Source organism: Engystomops pustulosus, chromosome 3 (genome assembly GCF_040894005.1).
Source record: "Engystomops pustulosus chromosome 3, aEngPut4.maternal, whole genome shotgun sequence".
Classification (NCBI taxonomy): Eukaryota; Metazoa; Chordata; class Amphibia; order Anura; family Leptodactylidae; genus Engystomops; species Engystomops pustulosus.
The window spans coordinates 58,279,986-58,301,436 of record NC_092413.1 but is presented as its reverse complement, the minus strand read 5'-3'; the positions used below and the strand labels follow the sequence as shown (position 1 = coordinate 58,301,436).

Sequence of the window (21,451 nt, the reverse complement as noted above, 5' to 3'; positions counted from 1 at the left end):
TGTACTGGGCTTAGGCCAGTGGTGGCAAACCTATGGCACAGGTGCCAGAGTTGGCACTCGGAGCTCTATTTTTGGGCACCCAAGCCATCAACATAGCACTCGACATAGAACTGAAAGAATCATCCTGCGGTCCCAAGCAACTCAAGAAATGCTGCTCTCAGTGCTATTTTAAAGCAACACTTTCTTGATTTCTTGGGACTGCAGGAAGAGGTAGAGCATGTGGCAAGGGGAGGATGATCTTTAGAGCTCCACGTTTGTTACTGTACATGGGGACCATGGCGAGATGCTACAACATTAGTCCAAATTTGCCCTTCTTCTTTCAACTGTTTTATTGTCCTCAAGAGGCCGATATAATTGAAGTTGTGGTAGAACAGGTAGCAATAAATTACTACTTAAATTGCTGTGCTGGCACTTTACAATAAATGTGTTTCAGTTGTAGTTTAAGCATCCGGTCTCTAAAAGGTTCGCCATCACTGGCCTAGGCCATCTATAAAAATACAATAAATAGCTTTTTCAACTATTCCCATATGGAAGTATACATTTCCAATATATTTAAGATTAGATCAGATTTTTTTTGGATTGCTTGTAACTGTAATTTTTTGATCTTGCCAATTGGCTGCAAAGAAACAGTGAAAAATTTAAAGGGGTCTGAATACCTTCCATACCCACTGTAAATCACAGGAGGTTGCTAATATTGTTCATGTCTCTATTGAAATAATTCATAAAGGCAATGTATCACCAAAAAGACAAACGGGACGACATAACAAAAATATGTGTGACCGTAGCACTGAATGCTTCTTCCAGCTTCTGGTGAAAGCTGACTTTCATAAAGTATTAAAGTACGTCCATGCGGGTATATACTTCCCGCGCTGGGACGTGCTATAACATTCTGCTTCTGGCACTGGCTCACAAACTGAGCCGGCCCCGGAAGCAGCGGCTGTCAGCTAACACCCGCGATCGATCACTACTCATATCACGGGGTTAACCGCTTACACGCCGCGGTCAAGGATGGCGTGTAAGGGTCTTCCCCCTATAGATCGGATCCCCCGTGCCGCTTACCGGGGGATCCGATCCACTTCTGGACAGCCCCGAGGAGGTCGCCCGAGTGCCCCGGGGATGCCCGATGTTCTGAGCAGTCGGACACCTTCCAGGTCTGACTGTAAACTGTCTGCGCACGTGCCTGCATGCTCTGACAGTTTACACTGCTCTACAATGAATAAGTATTGTAGAGCAGTGTATTGGACTTGAACCAGCGATCAGAGCATTGCTGGTTCAAGTATGGAAAAGTTAAAAAAGACACTAAAGTTTACACATTAGAATAAATAAATGCATAAACATATAAGCCCCTAAAATGTCACTTTCCCATAAAAACACTTAATCAAAAACACAAAACCCCTTACATATTTGGTATTGACGCGTTCGTAACATTCAAACAGATTCGTTACTGGACCTGCACGGTAAACGCCGGAGGAAAAAAAAACGTTCCAAAAAAAACTTTTTTTTTTTTTAAAATGTTCTAAGAAGGGATGTTACGCACTCTAAAATAAGATCACTAAAAAGAAACTCTTCTCGCAAAAAATAAGCCCCTAGCCAGATTTGTCAGCCGAAAAATAAAAAGGTTGTGCATATGAAAAGATGGGGATGTAATAAAATGCACAAAACCCCCACATATTTGGTATTGTAGCGTCCGTAACAATCTACATAATAAAACAGAATCATTATTAGATCCGCAAAGTGAATCCCATTAAAAAAAAAAAAAAAAAAACGCTCTGAAAGAATACATTTTAATACCCTATAAAAATGCTCTTAAAAGTGATAAACTTATGCATTCTAAACTAAGAACACTAAAAAGTACAATCCTTCTTGCAAAAAATAAGCCCATAACCAGACTTGTGTGGCGAAAAATAAAGTTATGCATATGAAAGACGGTGATGCTAAAATTAACAACCTTTTCGCCAGATTACTTTTTATTCAGTAAAAATGGGAAAAAGAATAAAAAAATCTATATAAATGAGGTATTTTCCTAATCGTGGCGACCCATAGAATAAAAATAATAAACTATTTTTATGGTATGGTAAACGGCCCAAAAAAAAACACAAAAAAAACTTGATGATTTTAATTTCCTCCAGAGATTTTAAAAAAATCTCACCAATTGGCTATAGATAAAATTCCATACCAAAAAAGTGCATCTCATGTGGCAAAAGAAATAAGCCCCTATAGGTCCACATTAAAAAAAGGAAAAAAAATTATAGCCTGTACAATTTGACAATGCAAATCTGCTCTGGATGGCGCCTCCTTCCATTCTATGCCCGGCCGTGTGCCCATACAGCAGATTACCACGACATATGGGGTGTCAAACTTTGTGGAACCTCTTTTCATCTAATCAATTGTAAATGTTTAATTTTCCACCCAAAATGAGTGTTTTGTGAAAAAATATTACAATTTGTAGACTGCACCTCCATTTTGTTTTAACCCCTATAAAACACCTAAAGGGTTAACAAACGTCTTTCATAATGGGGTCAATAACGAGTCTAGCTATTATTTAGGCCTCTCACTGTCAATTAGAAGTTGAGCAGGTCCATCTAAATACGGGTTTTGGTGATTTTTCCAAAAAAAATTTAAAAATGGTACCTTAATTCTGAGCCTTATAACATTCTAGTAAAATATGTGAAATCTTAAAAAACCATGTCATCATAAAGCAGATATTTGGGAAATGTAAGTTATGAATTTATTTGGGTGCTATGACTATCTGCTTCAAAAGTAGAGAATTTAGAACTTTTAAAATAAAGAACTTTTGCCTTTTTTTTTTTTTTTCATAAATAAACACAAAAGATATCATCCAAATTTTTAAACTTCTTTGAAGTACAATGTGTCACGAGAAAAAAAAAATCTCAAAATCCCCTGAATCTCATAGCATTCCAAAGCTATAAGCACATAGTGACATAGGGCAGATTTGAAAAATGGGGCCGCGTCCTAAAGGCCAATATAGGCCCGTAGGGGTTAAATGGTAGATTTCCTTTAACACCTTACCGCTGTATGGAGAGGGTTCACAGGCTGGGCCCGCTCCGCAAAAGGGTGTTTGCTGCATACAGTATAGCAGCAAACACTCATTGATAACAACATTGCTGTTTTTTTTTTTTTTTTTTTTGCCCTTTGGTTTATTTTTATGTTGTGGTCAATCTTACCAAAAATTAATCATTATAATTTCCTCCACCAACAAGGAGTTAATAAAATCATCAAATAGATATAGATCCCCCCCCCCCCCCTCCCAAATTATTATTTTTCAAAATGCACTTCCATTTTGTTTTAAAGCGTAACTGTAAAGTCTCCGTCAGCTGGAAAGATCCTTTTGATAAAATCTCCAACTATACCAGTATCATGATGCTGGCTTCTTCTTAGCCTGAGATATATCTAGTGTATATATAAAATTTAGATTCATATTCTGCTAATTCTGATGTGACAACTGGAAAGTGTTCACCCACATCAGCTCACCCCACTGACTCCAGAAAAGGACAGCATGTTTTGTAAGTGGCTGATCTGAAGCATTTGAGTCACATGCTTGTGACATCACTACAGGCCCTACAGACAATCTCAACAAGCCTCCTGTTGACTCTAGCTGTACTATACGGTTTCCCATGGCAACCAGAAAGCATGGCAAATGGAGATTAGCCCAGAAGCAAGGTAAAACCTCTAATTAGCTGCAGCTGTTTAGCATCAAGCATAGTAAATTAAGAGAATTGCTTATTTTTGCTTAGAGTTGGGCTAAAGGTTTTTATACTTTACAGTTGCACTTTAACCCCTATAAAACACCTAAAGGGTTAACAAACCGTGCTTTTTCATACGTTGAATGATGTTGTTTTCATAATGGGGTAATTTTACTAGTCTTGCAGGTGGCACTAAATACAGGTGCAACATCCCCCACTGGGGCCTAGCCTTTTTCTTGGGGCCTGGAGACTGCTGGAGCCCGGAATACCGGAGTGGCTGGCGGTTGCGGCCTAGGCACGGTAGTGTCACGGTGCTTGGTATGGGGACCGGAGGGCTGTCCTACAGTCTGGCAGGTCTCCAGCAGGTGTTGTTGGCAAGAAATGATGAGGGAGAGGCTGTTATGGTAGTTCTCCTTGGGGCAACCCTTTGGGGTATGAGTCCCTGTGTACTGGATAGGATGCCCGTGATGGTGACAGCCGTAGTAGCAGGGATCAGACGGAGGCAACGTAGTGCAAAAATAACTTGCAGTTCTTCATTCGAACCAACAGCAGGCAACGTGCCAAAACGATTCCTTACAGATGGTGGTCTTACTGAGAGTGATCTTGGAGAGTGAACCTCAGGAGTTGTCTCACCTGCCTGGATGCAGGTGCAGGCTGGGATGTAGCTGTGTCCAACGCTGGAAGCTACAGCTTTGTCCTGGATTGGTTGAGTGTCAGCCCTGATGGTGGACTGACACAGTAACTCTCACTGTGTGCTCTGTAGAGGCTCTGGCCTTCTCTATCAGAGCTAGGCCTAAAGAGCTTGTTGCTAAGAGCTGCTTCTCAGTCAGGAGCCGGGCATAAAGAGCTGGTCATGAGGTGAGAGCTCACTCCCTGTCTGCACTGACTGTTGGCACTCTCCAACCGTCACTTCTCCTCAGCTCCTGGTCATGTGGTCTCACTCTCCAATCACACTCCAATTACAAAGGTGAAACATTATTGGATGACATCAGTAAACAGGTTAACCCTTGCCTATCAAGGCAGCATCTACCGCTGCATATTACCTCTGTAAGTACTGAATGGTACAAGGGGCTTATTCGCAACTACTCCTCTGCCATGCACATTGGCAGGGATATTGCATACCACTGGGGCAATTGAAAGAGCCGCCCACGGCTCGGCTATGGACTAGATGAGTCCACACACAGGACAGCATGTAGGGGTGTAGGTGGTAAATGTGCACTTGTTTAGAAGTGCTGGCTACGTGCAGTGTAGGGGACAAACCATCCATGGTCCTGGAGACAGGCACCTGGGTTGGTGTTGGACTAGGTACACAAAATACAGTGAATGCGACAGTTGGTAGCTAACGCCTTGCACCAAGGCCTGACTATTTGTTCGAAAACTCTTCTTCTTTGACGCAAGTACCTGCAATACATATAATACACTTTACCTGCCGTCTGACAGTCTTACCCTGTGTGTATGGCATCTAGGTGTTTCTTTTAATGTTGCAAACGTTACTCAAACTGACCACTCATGGTAGCATAAGCAAAGTGCAAAATGTCACATGTCCATTTTCCTGTGGAGAAAAAGGCATAGAATATGCAAACAGAATGACCATTCCTGCATATGAAAACATTCAATGCAAAACATAGTCAATGGCAGCTTTTCCTATATGGCAGTTGGCTAAAAGTCTCTCAGAAGGCTTTAAAGGAAAGTCCATCTTCTGGGCACAGCCCTTGATGCGGGGTAAAGTGCAGCTAAACAAAGGGTCTCCTCTGAATGTGGAGGGACAGAATCCTTTGTGGAGATGTGGCTCTGCGTCAGCAGAGGTTATTGCTAACATAGTATATAACAATGATAGACAGTTCAAGGAAAGTCTCTTGACTGAGATAAATAGGGGAAAAGACTCTCGGGAAAGTCTCTGGCTCTATGAGGTATATGTGGGCACAGCCCAACTGGGAGTAGAAAAATGTCAAATATACAATGTAAAAGTTTACCTGTTGGGTCTACAGCCCATCAGGCATCACTCTGTATCAGAGTGGTCTGAAATAGCAGTGAGTACCTCAGGGTCGGTGAAGCAGACTGTCTTCGGCTTCCGACCTTTGTGCTAGGACAACTGGTACTCCTGCAGATACGCAGGAGGTTTCCCTTTTGTCTCTCGCTGAGATCTCCTGGGCTCCTGTTGGGAGAAAATTTACCATTTCTCTGTCGTCGTCTCCGTAATCAGGCACTGGAGTAGGGATCACAGGCTCCTCAGAGACGACAGGGGCAACAGGTTCTGAGACAGGGTCATCCTCCATAGGCAGCAGCACTGGAGACTGCGGCTGGGATGGAGACCTCTCTGGAGCAACTCTTGCTGGAGTAGAGACAATCACACAAAGTTAAGGCCCAGTCACAAGTTCAAGGAAAGTTGGGATCATAGAACTTGACACAGGGGTGAAGGATCGTAGACATCTCTTCAGCCGGTTCCTGTGTACCCGGATTGATGGACGGTCTCCTCTTTAAATCTCGTAAACTTCAGGGGAGAGACTGTCCCTTACTAGGTATGGCTCACACTCCCATCGGCCATCTAACTTACTGGTGGGATGGTTGGTTTTTCAGCCACACTCGTTCTCCGGGGCCAAGGGGCTCAGCACAGGCATTGCGGTCAAAGTCTCTCTTTTGTTTGTCTCGGGCTTCTTCCACCCGTAGATCCACAATTTCTCTGGCATCTGCCAGGTGCCTCTGATGCTCCTGAACCCAATCAGTCTGAGGGAGTAGAGATTGGGAATCGTGATTTTCCATGTCCAAGGCCATATCTGCGGGGAGATGGCCATGTCTCCCGAACATCAAGTAGTAGGGAGTGTATCCTGTGAAGCAATGGGTGGTGTTATTGTACAGGTATACTAGCTCCGGTAGTAACTTTGGCAAGTCAGCCCTTTTTGAAGGGGTCAGGGTTCTCAGCATGTTGATGAGAGTCTGGTTCATTTTCTCACAGAGCCCATTGCCCTGAGGATGGTAGGCTGTAGTCCTCAGCTTCTTGCAGCCGTAGAGGGTACACAGTTCCTGGAACACTTGCGACTCAAATGCAGTTCCCTGGTCCGTAAGGATTTTATCCAGACAGCCATAAGGGAGGATGAAGCTCTTCCACAGGGCCGCTGCGGTGGTCCTGGCGGACAAGTCTCTGACTGGTACTGCCACCACAAACTTGGTGTAATGGTCGATTTATTGTCAAGGCATAAGTGTGACCAGATCTGCTGGGCTCTAAATTCACGTGGTCCAGAGCCAGAATCTCCAAAGGCCGTTGGCTCACAATGGGATGTAGAGGGACCCTTTGATTGTGTCGCTCTCCTCGAGCTATGGCACAGGCTGGGCATTCCCAGGACCAGGCCTCGATGTCGGGCTTCATGTTCACCCAGTAGAAATCCTTCCGGAGGGTAGCGTCAGACTTTTGAGTGCCGAAGTGTCCAGACTGGTCGTGGTACATATCCAGCACTATCTTGGCATCCCTCCAGGGAATCACAATCTGATACAGCCGGTCATAGGTGATAGGATCCAGAGTTCTCCTTTTCAGCAAGCCCTGATGCATACTCAGAGTCTTCCTCTGGTGCCACAATTGGGACAATTCCCCATCGGCCCTCCTCCAGCGAATCCCTTCAGGCACTCTTCCACTAGAGAGAGTCCATAATTTCTCCTATGGCACGGCTATCAGCCTGCAGACTCATCCAGAGGTCTTTTTCTGCCGGCGGCACAGACTCTTCTGGTGGGGTAGCTGGTACTGCTTCTGAGGGTAAGGAGTAGACACTCTGGGCCTCTTGGCGAACGAACCGGGCATAGAACGCTGGCATTTCCACATCTTCCCACTGAGCATCCGTGGAGGGTCCCTCTCATTGGTCAGGGGTTGTTGTCTGTGAATACAGTGAAGAAGGAAGCAGCTAGGTAGTCTTTGAACTTTTCAGTCACAGCACAGACTAACGCCAGAAACTCCAACTTGAATGAGCTGTAATTCTGGTCATTTCGTTCCGGTTCTCGAAGGGAATGGCTGGCGTAGGCTATGACCCTTTCAGTTCCATTCTGAAGCTGGGATAGTACAGCTCCTAAACCCTGCTTGCTGGCATCAGTGTATGAAAAGGCAGATTGTAATCTGGGTATCCTAACACCGGTGGCTCAGTTAGTCTTTGCGTCAGCATTTGGAAGGCTGCTTCTCATTCGGCTGTCCATTCAATGGCTGCTTGGGATCGTTGGCCCTCTTTTGGCAGTCCCCTTAAGAGTTCTTGCAGAGGGACTGCTAACTGGGCAAACTTCGGGATAAAACGCCTGTAGTAACTGGCGAATCCCAAGAAGCTCTTGATGTCCCGGATAGTAGACTGGGTAGGCCAGTTATGGACAGCTGCAATTTTATCTTGGTCTGGCTCAATTCCATCAGCACTCACCAAATGTCCTAGGTACTTTACGCTAGGCTGCAATATGTGGCACTTGGTCGGCTTTACCTTCAACCCATGCCGGGTCAGGATTTTGAAGACTTCAGCCAGATGTTAAAGATGCTCTTCATAGGTCTTAGAGTAGATGATGATGTCATCCAAGTACAGGAGAACAGCCTCAAAGTTCCGATGACCCAAACATCTTTCCATTAACCGTTGAAATGTGCCTGGGGCGTTGCATAGGCCGAAAGGCATGTTGTTAAACTCGAACAAGCCCGTTGGGGTGGTGAAAGCTGTCTTCTCTCCTATCTTCAGGCGCCATGGCCACTTGCCAGTAGCCACTGGTCAGATCCAAGGTCGAGAAGTAAACAGCTGACCCTAAGGCTGCAAGGGATTCCTCGATTCGAGGCAGCGGATAGGCATCTTTGTGGGTAATATTGTTGATCTTTCTATAGTCAACACAGAACCGAAGGGTTCCATCCTTCTTTTTCACAAGGACCAACGGGGCAGCCCATGGGCTGTGACTCTCCCGGATAACATTGGCTGTCTTCATCTCTTGCACCAGCTTCTTCACCTCTTGGTAGCGGGCTGGAGGTATTGGCCAGTATCTCTCTTTGATAGGAGGATGAGAGCCAGTAGGGATGGTATGTTGGATCAGGGTAGTCTGCCCAAAATCCAGTGGGTGTTTGCTGAAGACCTGGTGGTGCTTCATGACGACATCCAGGACACCTTGTACTTGGTCTGCAGGAGTAATATCGTCGTCTCCAATATTGAGCTCAAGCCACCAGGATTGCTTGGCAGGCTCACCCTCAGCACTTTGTTTCACCTCCAGCTGTTGGGATGCAGACAGAGAGGTTTCCACTAAGTCTTCAGGGTGGACGCTCATGCCCATGCAGGCTCGACACCATACTAACGTCTCAGTCCCAGGTTGAAGGCGGACAGGTTGTGGATCTTTGATCCGGGCTCTGCAGATTTCTCCATTTGGCCCAGCAAACTTCTGTTGCACCGCTAGGACCTGCATAGTCTCCTGAATTGCCTTCCTAGAATTACTGGGCACTGTTGGTAGAGAGTTGTGGAGAGCCTTCAGCACTTCAGGGTAGCCGTTGCGAAGAACATTGGTACCCAGCACCAGGGAGAAGTTACCGTCTTCAGGCACTTGTGTCACCACTACACCCTGTCTGGTTAACTCTCCAATGGTTAGTGTGGGCTCCCAATAGCCGCGGATAGGGACGGTTTTCCCATTAGTAGCAATAATGTTCAAGTAAGCCTTGGGAGGTTGTGTTAAGGATGCTCCTCCTCGGCATCTCTCGAATGTGGCACTGCGGAGGGTGGTCACTTGAGAGCCGGTATCAATCAAGGCCGGTAGGTTTACTCCGTTGATGGTTACATGGGCGAGTCCCCACAAACCTTGGCATCCAGTTGGAATCCCGGGGACTTAAAGGTTCTTCCCTTGATGTACCTCAGCTAATGATCCTTGTTTTGTGATGTTGCACCGTTTCATTTCTGTGCCAATAAAGTGATTAAAAAAAAAAAAAAGGTTCTTCCCTTGGAGGTCGTCCCGCAGCTCCAAGGGTTTGTCGTTTAACCGACGACATACATGCCCATATTTACGGCAGTAGCTGCACCGCTGACGGGGTTCTTTCTGACTGGGGAGGCATGAGGATTGACCGACCGTGCAGAGTCCTCTGGGGGTTTCCTCCTTTTGGAGGAGACGTTACTTCCAACTGGGACAATCGGTTGAGTATTTTACTCATGGTGTCCACTAGGGTAGTGACCTGTTCTGCTAGGACAGCAACTTCCGCAGATGCGGGAGGCGGTGATGTCGACTTCATTGGATGACAAGCTAGAGCAGTATACTCTATATCCACGGATTCAGAATCTTTCTGCGGCCCAGCGGGCAGTCGGTCCCCTAATATGTCAATGGCAATTTCCTTGAACTCAAGAAAGGAGGCCTGGGCATGTTGAGAAGAGAGTATTTTTAGTTGACATTTTTGATTTCTATCAACAAGTCCATTAATGAATTGTTCCCTCAAGGTTTGGTCAGAGTTTTCAGCCTCTTTGGGATCAAGGCGGTTTATGGCCTTCCATGTCCTGTAGGGAGAAGGCAAAGTCTCTGAGGGACTCTTGAGGCTTCTGTCTTTCTCCAAAGAACTTCTGCTTCAACTCTGAGGCAGTACATTTTTCAAAGGTATTACACAGCCTATTAAGAATTTGGACCACATTCTGGCGCTGTTCTCTTGACTTCCCGGAGAGCGGGTCCCTTTAATTGCCCGGTTAAAATGCCCACTTTCTGTTCCTCTGTGAGCGGATACAGGGCGAAGGTAGCTAACAGCTTGGCTCTGAATTCAGAGAGAGTGTCATTCTCCTTCGTAGTGGGGTAACCAGGGGGCCTCCAGATAGTAGGGCATAGTTAGAGGCATAATGGTGGGAGTCCCGGGAACACTGGCTGCAGCAGGGCTGAAGGGGATCTCTGGCGGGTTTAACATGCTCCGATACCCTGAGGAGGGACCGGGGGACAGGAGTTGCCCCGGTTCTGTGTCTTCGTCTTGGACTGACATGACTGGCCTAGCTGAGTGAAGTCTGCAGGGTTACACAATATCCGTTGCTATGGGCGATGGCTAGATTGGGACGTGGGCACTTTAAGACACAGTCACTATTCCCTGGGAGGTGAGCCAATAACCTAGCGTCGGAAACAATCTCAACCCCCCTTTAACTTCCCCAGCGGTACTCACTCAGGATCAGCCACAGTGACAGGACCGCTCCGGTGCACGAAGGACTCCGTTTCCAATGTCCGTCAGACAGCAGGGGCTCGGTGATGCGCAGTGGTGCTCTCCTCCAGTCGCAAGACAAGTGCGCCGGGACTCCGGATGAGGCGCACGCTGCTGGCAGGCTTCAGGCACGGCCTGTGCCGTTCCAAGATGGCCGATTAACCCTCTTCGTTGCCGGCCGCACACTCTCTGGCTCCTCCTCCACGGTACTTTGCGCCATTCGCGCAGGGGGTGGAGCTTGACAATGCCTCTGGGTTTCCCGCCAGTGATGGTTTTGGCGGGCTGGAATTATTTGCTGCGCCACAGCCTCGTGAGGTAAAGGCTTCAGGCGCTACTGCACCAGATGTAGCAGAGCTGGCAGAGTTCTTTGACAGGGATTAACCTCCGAAGTGCTAGAGTGATGCTCGACAGCACGTGGCAATGCAGTAACACAGTAACCCGGATGGCAGCAGGGTTAGGCAGCACAGTAGATTGTAATAAAAGACAGTCTATAGTGCCAGAATAAGGCACAGAAGTAGAAATCCCGTGACGCCACTTGCAACATCCCCCACTGGGGCCTAGCCTTTTTCTTGGGGCCTGGAGACTGCCGGAGCCCGGAATACCAGAGTGGCTGGCGGTTGCGGCCTAGGCACGCTAGTGTCACGGTGCTTGGTATGGGGACCGGAGGGCTGTCCTACAGCCTGGCAGGTCTCCAGCAGGTGGTGTTGGCAAGAAATGATGAGGGAGAGGCTGTTATGGTAGTTCTCCCTGGGGCAACCCTTTGGGGTATGAGTCCCTGTGTACTGGATAGGATGCCCGTGATGGTGACAGCCGTAGTAGCAGGGATCAGACGGAGGCAACGTTGTGCAAAAATAACTTGCAGTTCTTCATTCGAACCAACAGCAGGCAACGTGCCAAAACGATTCCTTACAGATGGTGGTCTTACTGAGAGTGATCTTGGAGAGTGAACCTCAGGAGTTGTCTCACCTGCCTGGATGCAGGTGCAGGCTGGGATGTAGCTGTGTCCAACGCTGGAAGCTACAGCTTTGTCCTGGATTGGTTGAGTGTCAGCCCTGATGGTGGACTGACACAGTAACTCTCACTGTGTGCTCTGTAGAGGCTCTGGCCTTCTCTCTCAGAGCTAGGCCTAAAGAGCTTGTTGCTAAGAGCTGCTTCTCAGGCAGGAGCCGGGCATAAAGAGCTGGTCATGAGGTGAGAGCTCAGAACTAACTCCCTGTCAGCACTCACTCCTTTAACTGACTGCACTGACTGTTGGCACTCTCCAACCGTCACTTCTCCTCAGCTCCTGGTCATGTGGTCTCTCTCCAATCACACTCCAGTTACAAAGGTGAAACATCATTGGATGACATCAGTAAACAGGTTAACCCTTGCCTATCCAGGCAGCATCTACCGCTGCATATTACCTCTGTAAGTACTGAATGGTACAAGGGGCTTATTCGCAACCACTCCTCTGCCATGCACATTGGCAGGGATATTGCACAGGGCTTGGCGATTTTTACCAAATTTCCTTTTTTTTCATAACTAAACACAAAAGATACCATCCAAATTTTGAAGTAGAACTTGTCACGAGGAAACAATCTAAAAAACCCCAGGATATTTTACAGTGTTCCAAAGCTATATCCACTTATACAAGACATGGGGCTGTGTCCTTTGAGTCCTGAAGTGGTTAAAGTTGCTGTCAAGCCAATTGTCAAAACAGAACTGGAGACCTTTTATCTGAGGATTGCAGAGCTATGTTAACAACAAAGATAACCAATTTTTTTTTTTTTTTTTTTTTTGGTTTAACGATTTTTATGTCCTTGGCAACCATCATAACAATATGTGAGATCATTCTAATCTTTATGATCTTCTTACTGAAATACCATAACCCATCGCTATTTTTTTTTTGTAAATTTTCAAATTATTTATACACATACTTACAAAAATGAAAGAGTATAATAAATATGTGCCAAGCATCAGTATTGATTATAAAAAGCTTCACATACAATTTATAACGCTACTTTTGGGTGTAAAAGTGCCCAATCTTGTGTTCCACTGCTTAGTTCCCTCAGGGAAGGTATAGAAAGGAGCAAAGAGAATAAGTAAAAGAAAAGACAAGCGAGAAGAAGCAAAATGAAAAGTAAAGGAGGAACATTTGAGAGCATCGTTTATCTCATGTCCTTATTTAGTTGGTCACGTTCTGTTTGCTTGCCCATTATTGTATCTCAACTACAATAAAAACAGAGCCCTATTACTGCTTAACACCTTCCCGCTCTGCAGCGGATATATCTGTTGTAGTGCTGATGCCGGCTCAGCTCTGGATCAGAGCTGAACCGGCATCGGGATACATGGGGTGCCATCTGTAGCTAACAGCTGACATCCCAATGTAACACCCGCAGTCGGAGTAGTTTCCGATCCCGGGTGTTTAACCCGTTAAATGCTGTGGACCGCGACACTTAACATGCCTACCAGTGGTCTTTCCCTCACAATAGTTCCCCCCCGCGCTGTCTTCTGGGGGCGCCGATCGTTGCTATGGCAGCCCTGGGGTCCGCCCCGGCCCCCGAGCTGCCTGCAGGCAATGCCTGAAAGACGGCGTTTCTGACGTCATCTTACAGGCACAGTGTCAGCCCATGTATGTGCATAGGCTGACACTGATAATACCCTGCAATACATCAGTATTGCAGAGCATTATCATGAACAAGCAATCAGATGATTGCTTGTTCATGTCCCATAGTGGAAGTAGTAAAAAAGTTAAAAAAAAAAAATGTTTTTCAATAAAGAAAATAAAGCAATAAATAAAAAAAAATGCCCATAAGCCCTATAACATATGATTTAGACAGTTTTTTCCGTTATGTCTCTTTATAACACAAATCCCACATATATAGTATCACCACTTCCGTAACAACCCATAGAATAAAAGTAAATAATTATTGAACCCGCTCGATGAACACCATTAAAACAACTGTTAAAAACTCGCCAAAAATGATGATTTTTACCTATTGAATCCCACAAAAAATGCAGCAAAAAAAAATGTGCACAAAAAAACATATGTACTCCAAGAATTCTGTTGCAAAGTAAAAAACAAGCCATCAACCAGCTCCATAGCCAAAAAAGTAAAAATGTTATGCCGCTTGGAAGGCGGCGATGCAAAAATGATAGATTTTTCCCCACATTAGTGTTTTATTTGGTAAATTTAGTAAAATGTAAGAAAAAATATCCCCGTAATCGTATCAACCCATAGAATAACGATAACATGATTATTAGGCTATACGGTGAACACCAAAAAAAAAAAGTAAAAAATCTAGTACACAATGGATGCTTTTCTACTTCTGCCCTAAAAAAAAAAGTTCCATTTTCAACAATGGGGGATACCACCCCAAAATGGTAACAATGGAAAAAGCATCTCATCCCGCAAAAAAAAATGCAATCACATGGCCCCAGTAATGAAAGAGCTAGCATTCTATAGCCTACAAAAGGGGCCAATGAGAACTAAAATCCTGGCAGCTGCAGGGTGCTACTTCCCTTCTGCATCTCACTGTGCACCCATAAAACAAGTAACGGCCACATGTCGGGGGTCTCTGTACTCGGGAGAAATTGCATAACAAACTCTAAGGTGGGATTTCCCTTTTTATCTGCTGGAAATTTTAAGCCTAAATGAACGTATAACCAACAAAATTTGACCATTCTAAATTTCACCTCCATTTTGATTCAGTTATTATGAAGATCTCAGGGGGTTAACAATCTTCCTAAAAGCTGTTTCTGATAGGTTGAAGAGTGCAGATTTGAAAATGGGTTGATTATATAGGGTTTTTATGTTGAATATGTAAAATTTCATTTAAAACAGTATTAATCAAAAAAAATAGTCAATTCTGAAAATACGGAAAAACCGATATTCGATTTGTAAGCCGCGTGACATCAAAATAAATTATCCAGACATTTCAAAAATGCTGAAAATGTAAAGTAGACATATGGGAAATTTTATTCAGCAACTTATTTAGGTGGTAAATGTGCCTGAAAACCCAATGATTTCAAATTTCAACAATGGCTAATTTTTCATTAAAATTCTACATTTTTTCTTTTTTTTTTGTAAATAAAAGCAAAAGCCAAAATTTACCACTAAAATGAAGCACAACGTGTGGAAAAAAACAATCTCAGAATTGTTTTGATAAGTAACAGTTCGCAAAAGTTATAACCATATAAAGCCGCGCAAGTCAATACCAAAATTTTGTTGATCACTGTATCTATATTTGGTAGTGTAGCTATTTTCCACTTAGTCATCTCTCTTCTAGAACCGCATAAGGAAGCCTCTGTATCTTAGTGATTTCTTCTAATCTTAGAATGAGAACAGAAAGTTCTGGTGATGCCCTAATATTTTTGTGCATGTGGGCAGTCCCACCATATATGTTTTATATTTGCCTGGGATTGATTACACCAGCACTAAGCACCAGCACCAAGTTAAAGACAATTTTTTTTTTTTGCCCCAGTGACAATTGGAGTTTCAAAATTTTTGCAGTAATGGGACCAAGGATTATCAATAAAGCCTCATTACAGACACTTTACAGCTGATCATTGCAGCCTGGGACTATAGTAAACCAGCCAGAGAGCTTCACCAAAGGTCACAGTGGGCAGAGGGGTCCGTCTTTAACTAGGGGTCGTCTGTAAGTCGGGTGTCCTTAAGTAGGGGATCGCCTGTATACCTATTTCGTCCCAGTTCTTATAGTCTAGATCAGTGGTTCCAAACCTTTCTAATGCTGTGACCCCGCAATACAGTTCCTCATGTTGCGGTGACCCCAAACCATGTACAAGAATATAACTACTATAATACTGCCCCCTATGTACAAGAATATAACTACTGTAATACTGCCCCCTATGTACAAGAATATAACTACTATAATACTGCCCCCTATGTACAAGAATATAACTACTATAATGCTGCCCCCTATGTACAAGAATATAACTACTATAATGCTGCCCCCTATGTACAAGAATATAACTACTATAATGCTGCCCCCTATGTACAAGAATATAACTACTATAATGCTGCCCCCTATGTACAAGAATATAACTACTATAATGCTGCCCCCTATGTACAAGAATATAACTACTATAATGCTGCCCCCTATGTACAAGAATATAACTACTATAATGCTGCCCCCTATGTACAAGAATATAACTACTATAATGCTGCCCCCTATGTACAAGAATATAACTACTATAATGCTGCCCCCTATGTACAAGAATATAACTACTATAATGCTGCCCCCTATGTACAAGAATATAACTACCATAATGCTGCCCCCTATGTACAAGAATATAACTACCATAATGCTGCCCCCTATGTACAAGAATATAACTACCATAATGCTGCCCCCTATGTACAAGAATATAACTACCATAATGCTGCCCCCTATGTACAAGAATATAACTACCATAATGCTGCCCCCTATGTACAAGAATATAACTACCATAATGCTGCCCCCTATGTACAAGAATATAACTACCATAATGCTGCCCCCTATGTACAAGAATATAACTACCATAATGCTGCCCCCTATGTACAAGAATATAACTACCATAATGCTGCCCCCTATGTACAAGAATATAACTACCATAATGCTGCCCCCTATGTACAAGAATATAACTACCATAATGCTGCCCCCTATGTACAAGAATATAACTACCATAATGCTGCCCCCTATGTACAAGAATATAACTACCATAATGCTGCCCCCTATGTACAAGAATATAACTACCATAATGCTGCCCCCTATGTACAAGAATATAACTACCATAATGCTGCCCCCTATGTACAAGAATATAACTACCATAATGCTGCCCCCTATGTACAAGAATATAACTACCATAATGCTGCCCCCTATGTACAAGAATATAACTACCATAATGCTGCCCCCTATGTACAAGAATATAACTACCATAATGCTGCCCCCTATGTACAAGAATATAACTACCATAATGCTGCCCCCTATGTACAAGAATATAACTACCATAATGCTGCCCCCTATGTACAAGAATATAACTACCATAATGCTGCCCCCTATGTACAAGAATATAACTACCATAATGCTGCCCCCTATGTACAAGAATATAACTACCATAATGCTGCCCCCTATGTACAAGAATATAACTACCATAATGCTGCCCCCTATGTACAAGAATATAACTACCATAATGCTGCCCCCTATGTACAAGAATATAACTACCATAATGCTGCCCCCTATGTACAAGAATATAACTACCATAATGCTGCCCCCTATGTACAAGAATATAACTACCATAATGCTGCCCCCTATGTACAAGAATATAACTACCATAATGCTGCCCCCTATGTACAAGAATATAACTACCATAATGCTGCCCCCTATGTACAAGAATATAACTACCATAATACTGCCCCCTATGTACAAGAATATAACTACCATAATACTGCCCCCTATGTACAAGAATATAACTACCATAATACTGCCCCCTATGTACAAGAATATAACTACCATAATACTGCCCCCTATGTACAAGAATATAACTACCATAATACTGCCCCCTATGTACAAGAATATAACTACCATAATACTGCCCCCTATGTACAAGAATATAACTACCATAATACTGCCCCCTATGTACAAGACTATAACTACCATAATACTGCCCCCTATGTACAAGACTATAACTACCATAATACTGCCCCCTATGTACAAGACTATAACTACCATAATACTGCCCCCTATGTACAAGACTATAACTACCATAATACTGCCCCCTATGTACAAGACTATAACTACCATAATACTGCCCCCTATGTACAAGACTATAACTACCATAATACTGCCCCCTATGTACAAGACTATCACTACTATAATACTGCCCCTATGTACAAGACTATCACTACTATAATACTGCCCCTATGTACAAGACTATCACTACTATAATACTGCCCCCTGTGTACAAGAATATCACTGCCATAATACTGCCCCCTAGTTCTAGTTCCCCCTCCCTCCAACCAAGGGCCGACTCCAGGTTTTAGTAGGCCCCTGGGCGACAGAGCCTCAGGGGTCCACTTTGCAGTGAACTCACGTGACAGTATTTAAAATTCAGAATCTCAAACTGTCTCCTGTTCCCCGAAATATTCCCTAGTTTATCATCCCAAACAGCCGTATCATGGTCAGTGCAGTTTTGAGGTCATTTAACCAACAGGACAAGACTAAACATGTGTACCTCTCCCCTCTGCCAAGTAATAAAATTGAAGCTTCAACTCAGCTGCTGCAGAACCTCATAATACACCCCTGAGCTGCTGCGGAACCTCATAATACACCCCTCTGCTGCTGCGGAACCTCATAATACACCCCTGAGCTGCTGCGGAACCTCATAATACACCCCTGAGCTGCTGCGGAACCTCATAATACACCCGCTCAGCTGCAGCGGAACCTCATAATACACCCCTTTGCTGCTGCGGAACCTCATAATACACCCCTGAGCTGCTGCGGAACCTCATAATACACCCCTGAGCTGCTGCGGAACCTCATAATACACCCCTGAGCTGCTGCGGAACCTCATAATACACCCCTGAGCTGCTGCGGAACCTCATAATACACCCCTGAGCTGCTGCGGAACCTCATAATACACCCCTGAGCTGCTGTGGAACGTCATAATACACATCTCAGCTGCTGCTGAACCTCATAATACGCAGTTCAGCTGCTGCAGAACCTCATAATACGCAGTTCAGCTGCTGCAGAACCTCATAATACACATCACTGCTGACACAGAACCCTCTCTCCTTCTCATGTACATACAAACCAACAGACAGTCACACATGCAGCAAGCCATATATACAGGCAGTCACACATGCAGCAAGCCATATATACAGGCAGTCACACATGCAGCAAGTATAGCTACATACAAGCATGGAGGCAAACACACACACTGACAGACAGATACATACAGATACACATGCAGGCAAACACATCATCACACATACCATACACTCACTATATACACAACCATACATGTCACATACCATCACACACCCTGTGGTGTCTGCAGCAGCCCTGGCATCACACAGAGGAGTCTTCAGGCTTCTCCTCCCCCTCCTCATTCCAAGCTGCCAGACTTCTGCTTAACTGCAGCTCCCCTAGTTTTCATCCCACCTCCTGCCCCCACTTCTAGAACCTCCCCCCCACTTCTGCCCCAGTTCTAGTTCCCCCGTTCCTGCCCCCAGTTTTGGTGTGTGTCCCCTGCTGCTTCAAGATCTAGTTTCTACTCACTGTGAGTAGAGCAGCCTGTTCCGCGGGAGTCTGTATAGAGGAGAAGCCAGAGGGTCATGTGATGATGACATCACCACAGGTCCTCAAGCTTCCCCTGCATACAGCAGCCGACAGGTCGCAGTGAGTTCTTATTACACACATGTTTAATCGCGACCCCTGTGTTTTGGTCGTTCGACCCTCGCCGGGGTCGCGACCCACAGGTTGAGAACCGCTGGTCTAGATCATAACAGTTCTATGTCTTCAGGATTAATTTTAATACTATTTTTTTCCTTACATATTTCTACAGCTCTTTAAGAGGTCATTAGTTGTCCCAAGAGAGCTTGTTGAGCAAAGTACCATACATACCTATGCTTCTTTAACAGTGACTGATGCTATTATACAGTCCTCCATTAAGGTCCAATTGTCTTGAGGGTCTGACATCCAAGACTTGGTAATCTTCAAGATAACAACAGCTTTTTGAGTTAAAACCATGCTAATTCTGGGACCCCCATATGCCCCCTTTCAATTGATATATACATGATTTTCCTATTCATTTGTGGGTTTTTATATATTCAAATAAACCTGAAAATAAGTGTTTAAAGGTTTTTTTTTAATTTATTCACCAATATTTTTTTGGAGCTTAGGTTTAAGATCAAATTTAGTCATTGTGTAATACGTATGCCTAGATATTCAAAACAGTCTTTCGCCATCCGAACTCCTTTTGCAAACAAACTTTTACTTGTTAGCATTCATTACAATTATTTGTGATCTGTTTTCATTAAAATTTTTCAGAGGTATCTGTATACAAACTTAACGGTCTCTCCAAGGTTAATTATGGAGTGAAATGGGTCTTTTCAACGTATACAATACATATATATATATATATATATATATATATATATATATATATATATATATATTAACCCCCTAACGACATGTGAAGTCACATGTTGGCTGTGTGTATATGGAGAGGGCTTACGGGCTGAGCCCCCTCCATACAAGGTAGGCGTTTGTTGAAAATTGCAGCACCAACCGTGGGTGTTCACCTTGTAAACGTTCCCGGAAAAGCTGGCGGAAGCATTTAAATCCCAGCAGCACCTTGGCAACGCCATTTTGGATTCAATCGCCGCACCCTGTGAGGTAATCGGGGGTAGGGGGGTGGCGTTCGATTGCCATGACAGCTTGGTTTTTGCGATTTGCACATTGTAATACACTGAAGTCTGACAAAGTTATTAGAGCCAGAAGATGGCAAAATACATTTGCTTTCCTGCTTCCCAGTACATGGCATGGAATATTAAATACCATCACTATGAAGTTTACATGGAAAAAATAAAATATATGGAGATTTTTGAAGGTGGGGAGTAAAAAATAAAAATGCAGACACAAAAAAGGCCCTTTGTCTCTTCCTCTCTTTATCCCTTTAACACAAAGGGCATCCTTGGAGCACGCCATTTGTAAGTGGAAATAATGAGGATTGTATTCCTGCTTCGTTTATTGTTGCCGTTGGATTGCTTTATAAAGCCATAATTGACTTATTTAAATTATTTTCAAAGCCAAATCTTTCTAATGTGACTTTTAGGATATCTCAGTGCATCCTGTCGAAAGCTTTTTCTGCGTCCAACCACAGGATTGCGCTGGGGTTTCCGTATTGTTTGTCCATTCGAATCAAATTTAGCAGGCGTCTGGTTGCATCTCGTTTGCTTACTAGGAATTACTGGTAAGCCCATTTTGTCTTCTGAGAGTAAACCTATTCTTTCCCGCAACCTTTTAGCCAGAAGTGCTGACAATAATTTAAAATCTCCATTTTTAAGGGAATCGGTCTGTAATTTTCAGAATAAAGTTAATTTTTGCCTATTTTAGGGATCACAATGATTTTTGCCTCTTGCATTTCTTTAGATATATTAGTATGAAAAAAAGAAATTATTGAGTGATGTTAACTGTGGAATTAAGATTCCCTTTTATGTCAGTTATTCACCTTTTATGTCAGTTACTGATGATTTAGGGAGATTGAGTTGTTCTATGTCTATGACACTGAATTTCTAATTGTACGCTTTGCAATATTAAATATGTCGTATTCCTTGGGTATCCAAGTTTTTTTTAAATATAGTTTAATAACAGTTCCCTATACACAACTAATAGTAGTAGTATTAAAAACACTAAAAAAACAAAAAAAATCACATATTTGGTATTGTCACGTCCATAACAATCTGTACGATAAATCAGAATCATTATTTGACCCACTCTGAGAATGCTGTGAAAAAAAACAAAAATTGTCAAAAATACTAATTTTTCATGAAGTCTATTTGCAAAAAATGTTAAAAAAAAGTGATCAAAAACGGTTACAAGCACTAAAATCGTACCACTGGAAA

The 21,451-nt window shown here is 43.7% G+C and overlaps 1 long non-coding RNA gene across 1 annotated transcript in view; it reads right to left on the bottom strand.

The window, feature by feature from the left end:
* Window positions 1–19,155, bottom strand: part of LOC140121381 (uncharacterized) — a 46,017-nt gene extending 26,862 nt beyond the window's left edge. Inside the window, exon 1 of the long non-coding RNA XR_011854078.1 lies at window positions 19,104–19,155. This is a non-coding gene — a long non-coding RNA (uncharacterized lncRNA). The remainder of the gene's footprint in view (window positions 1–19,103) is intronic.
* Window positions 19,156–21,451: the final 2,296 nt, after the last annotated feature.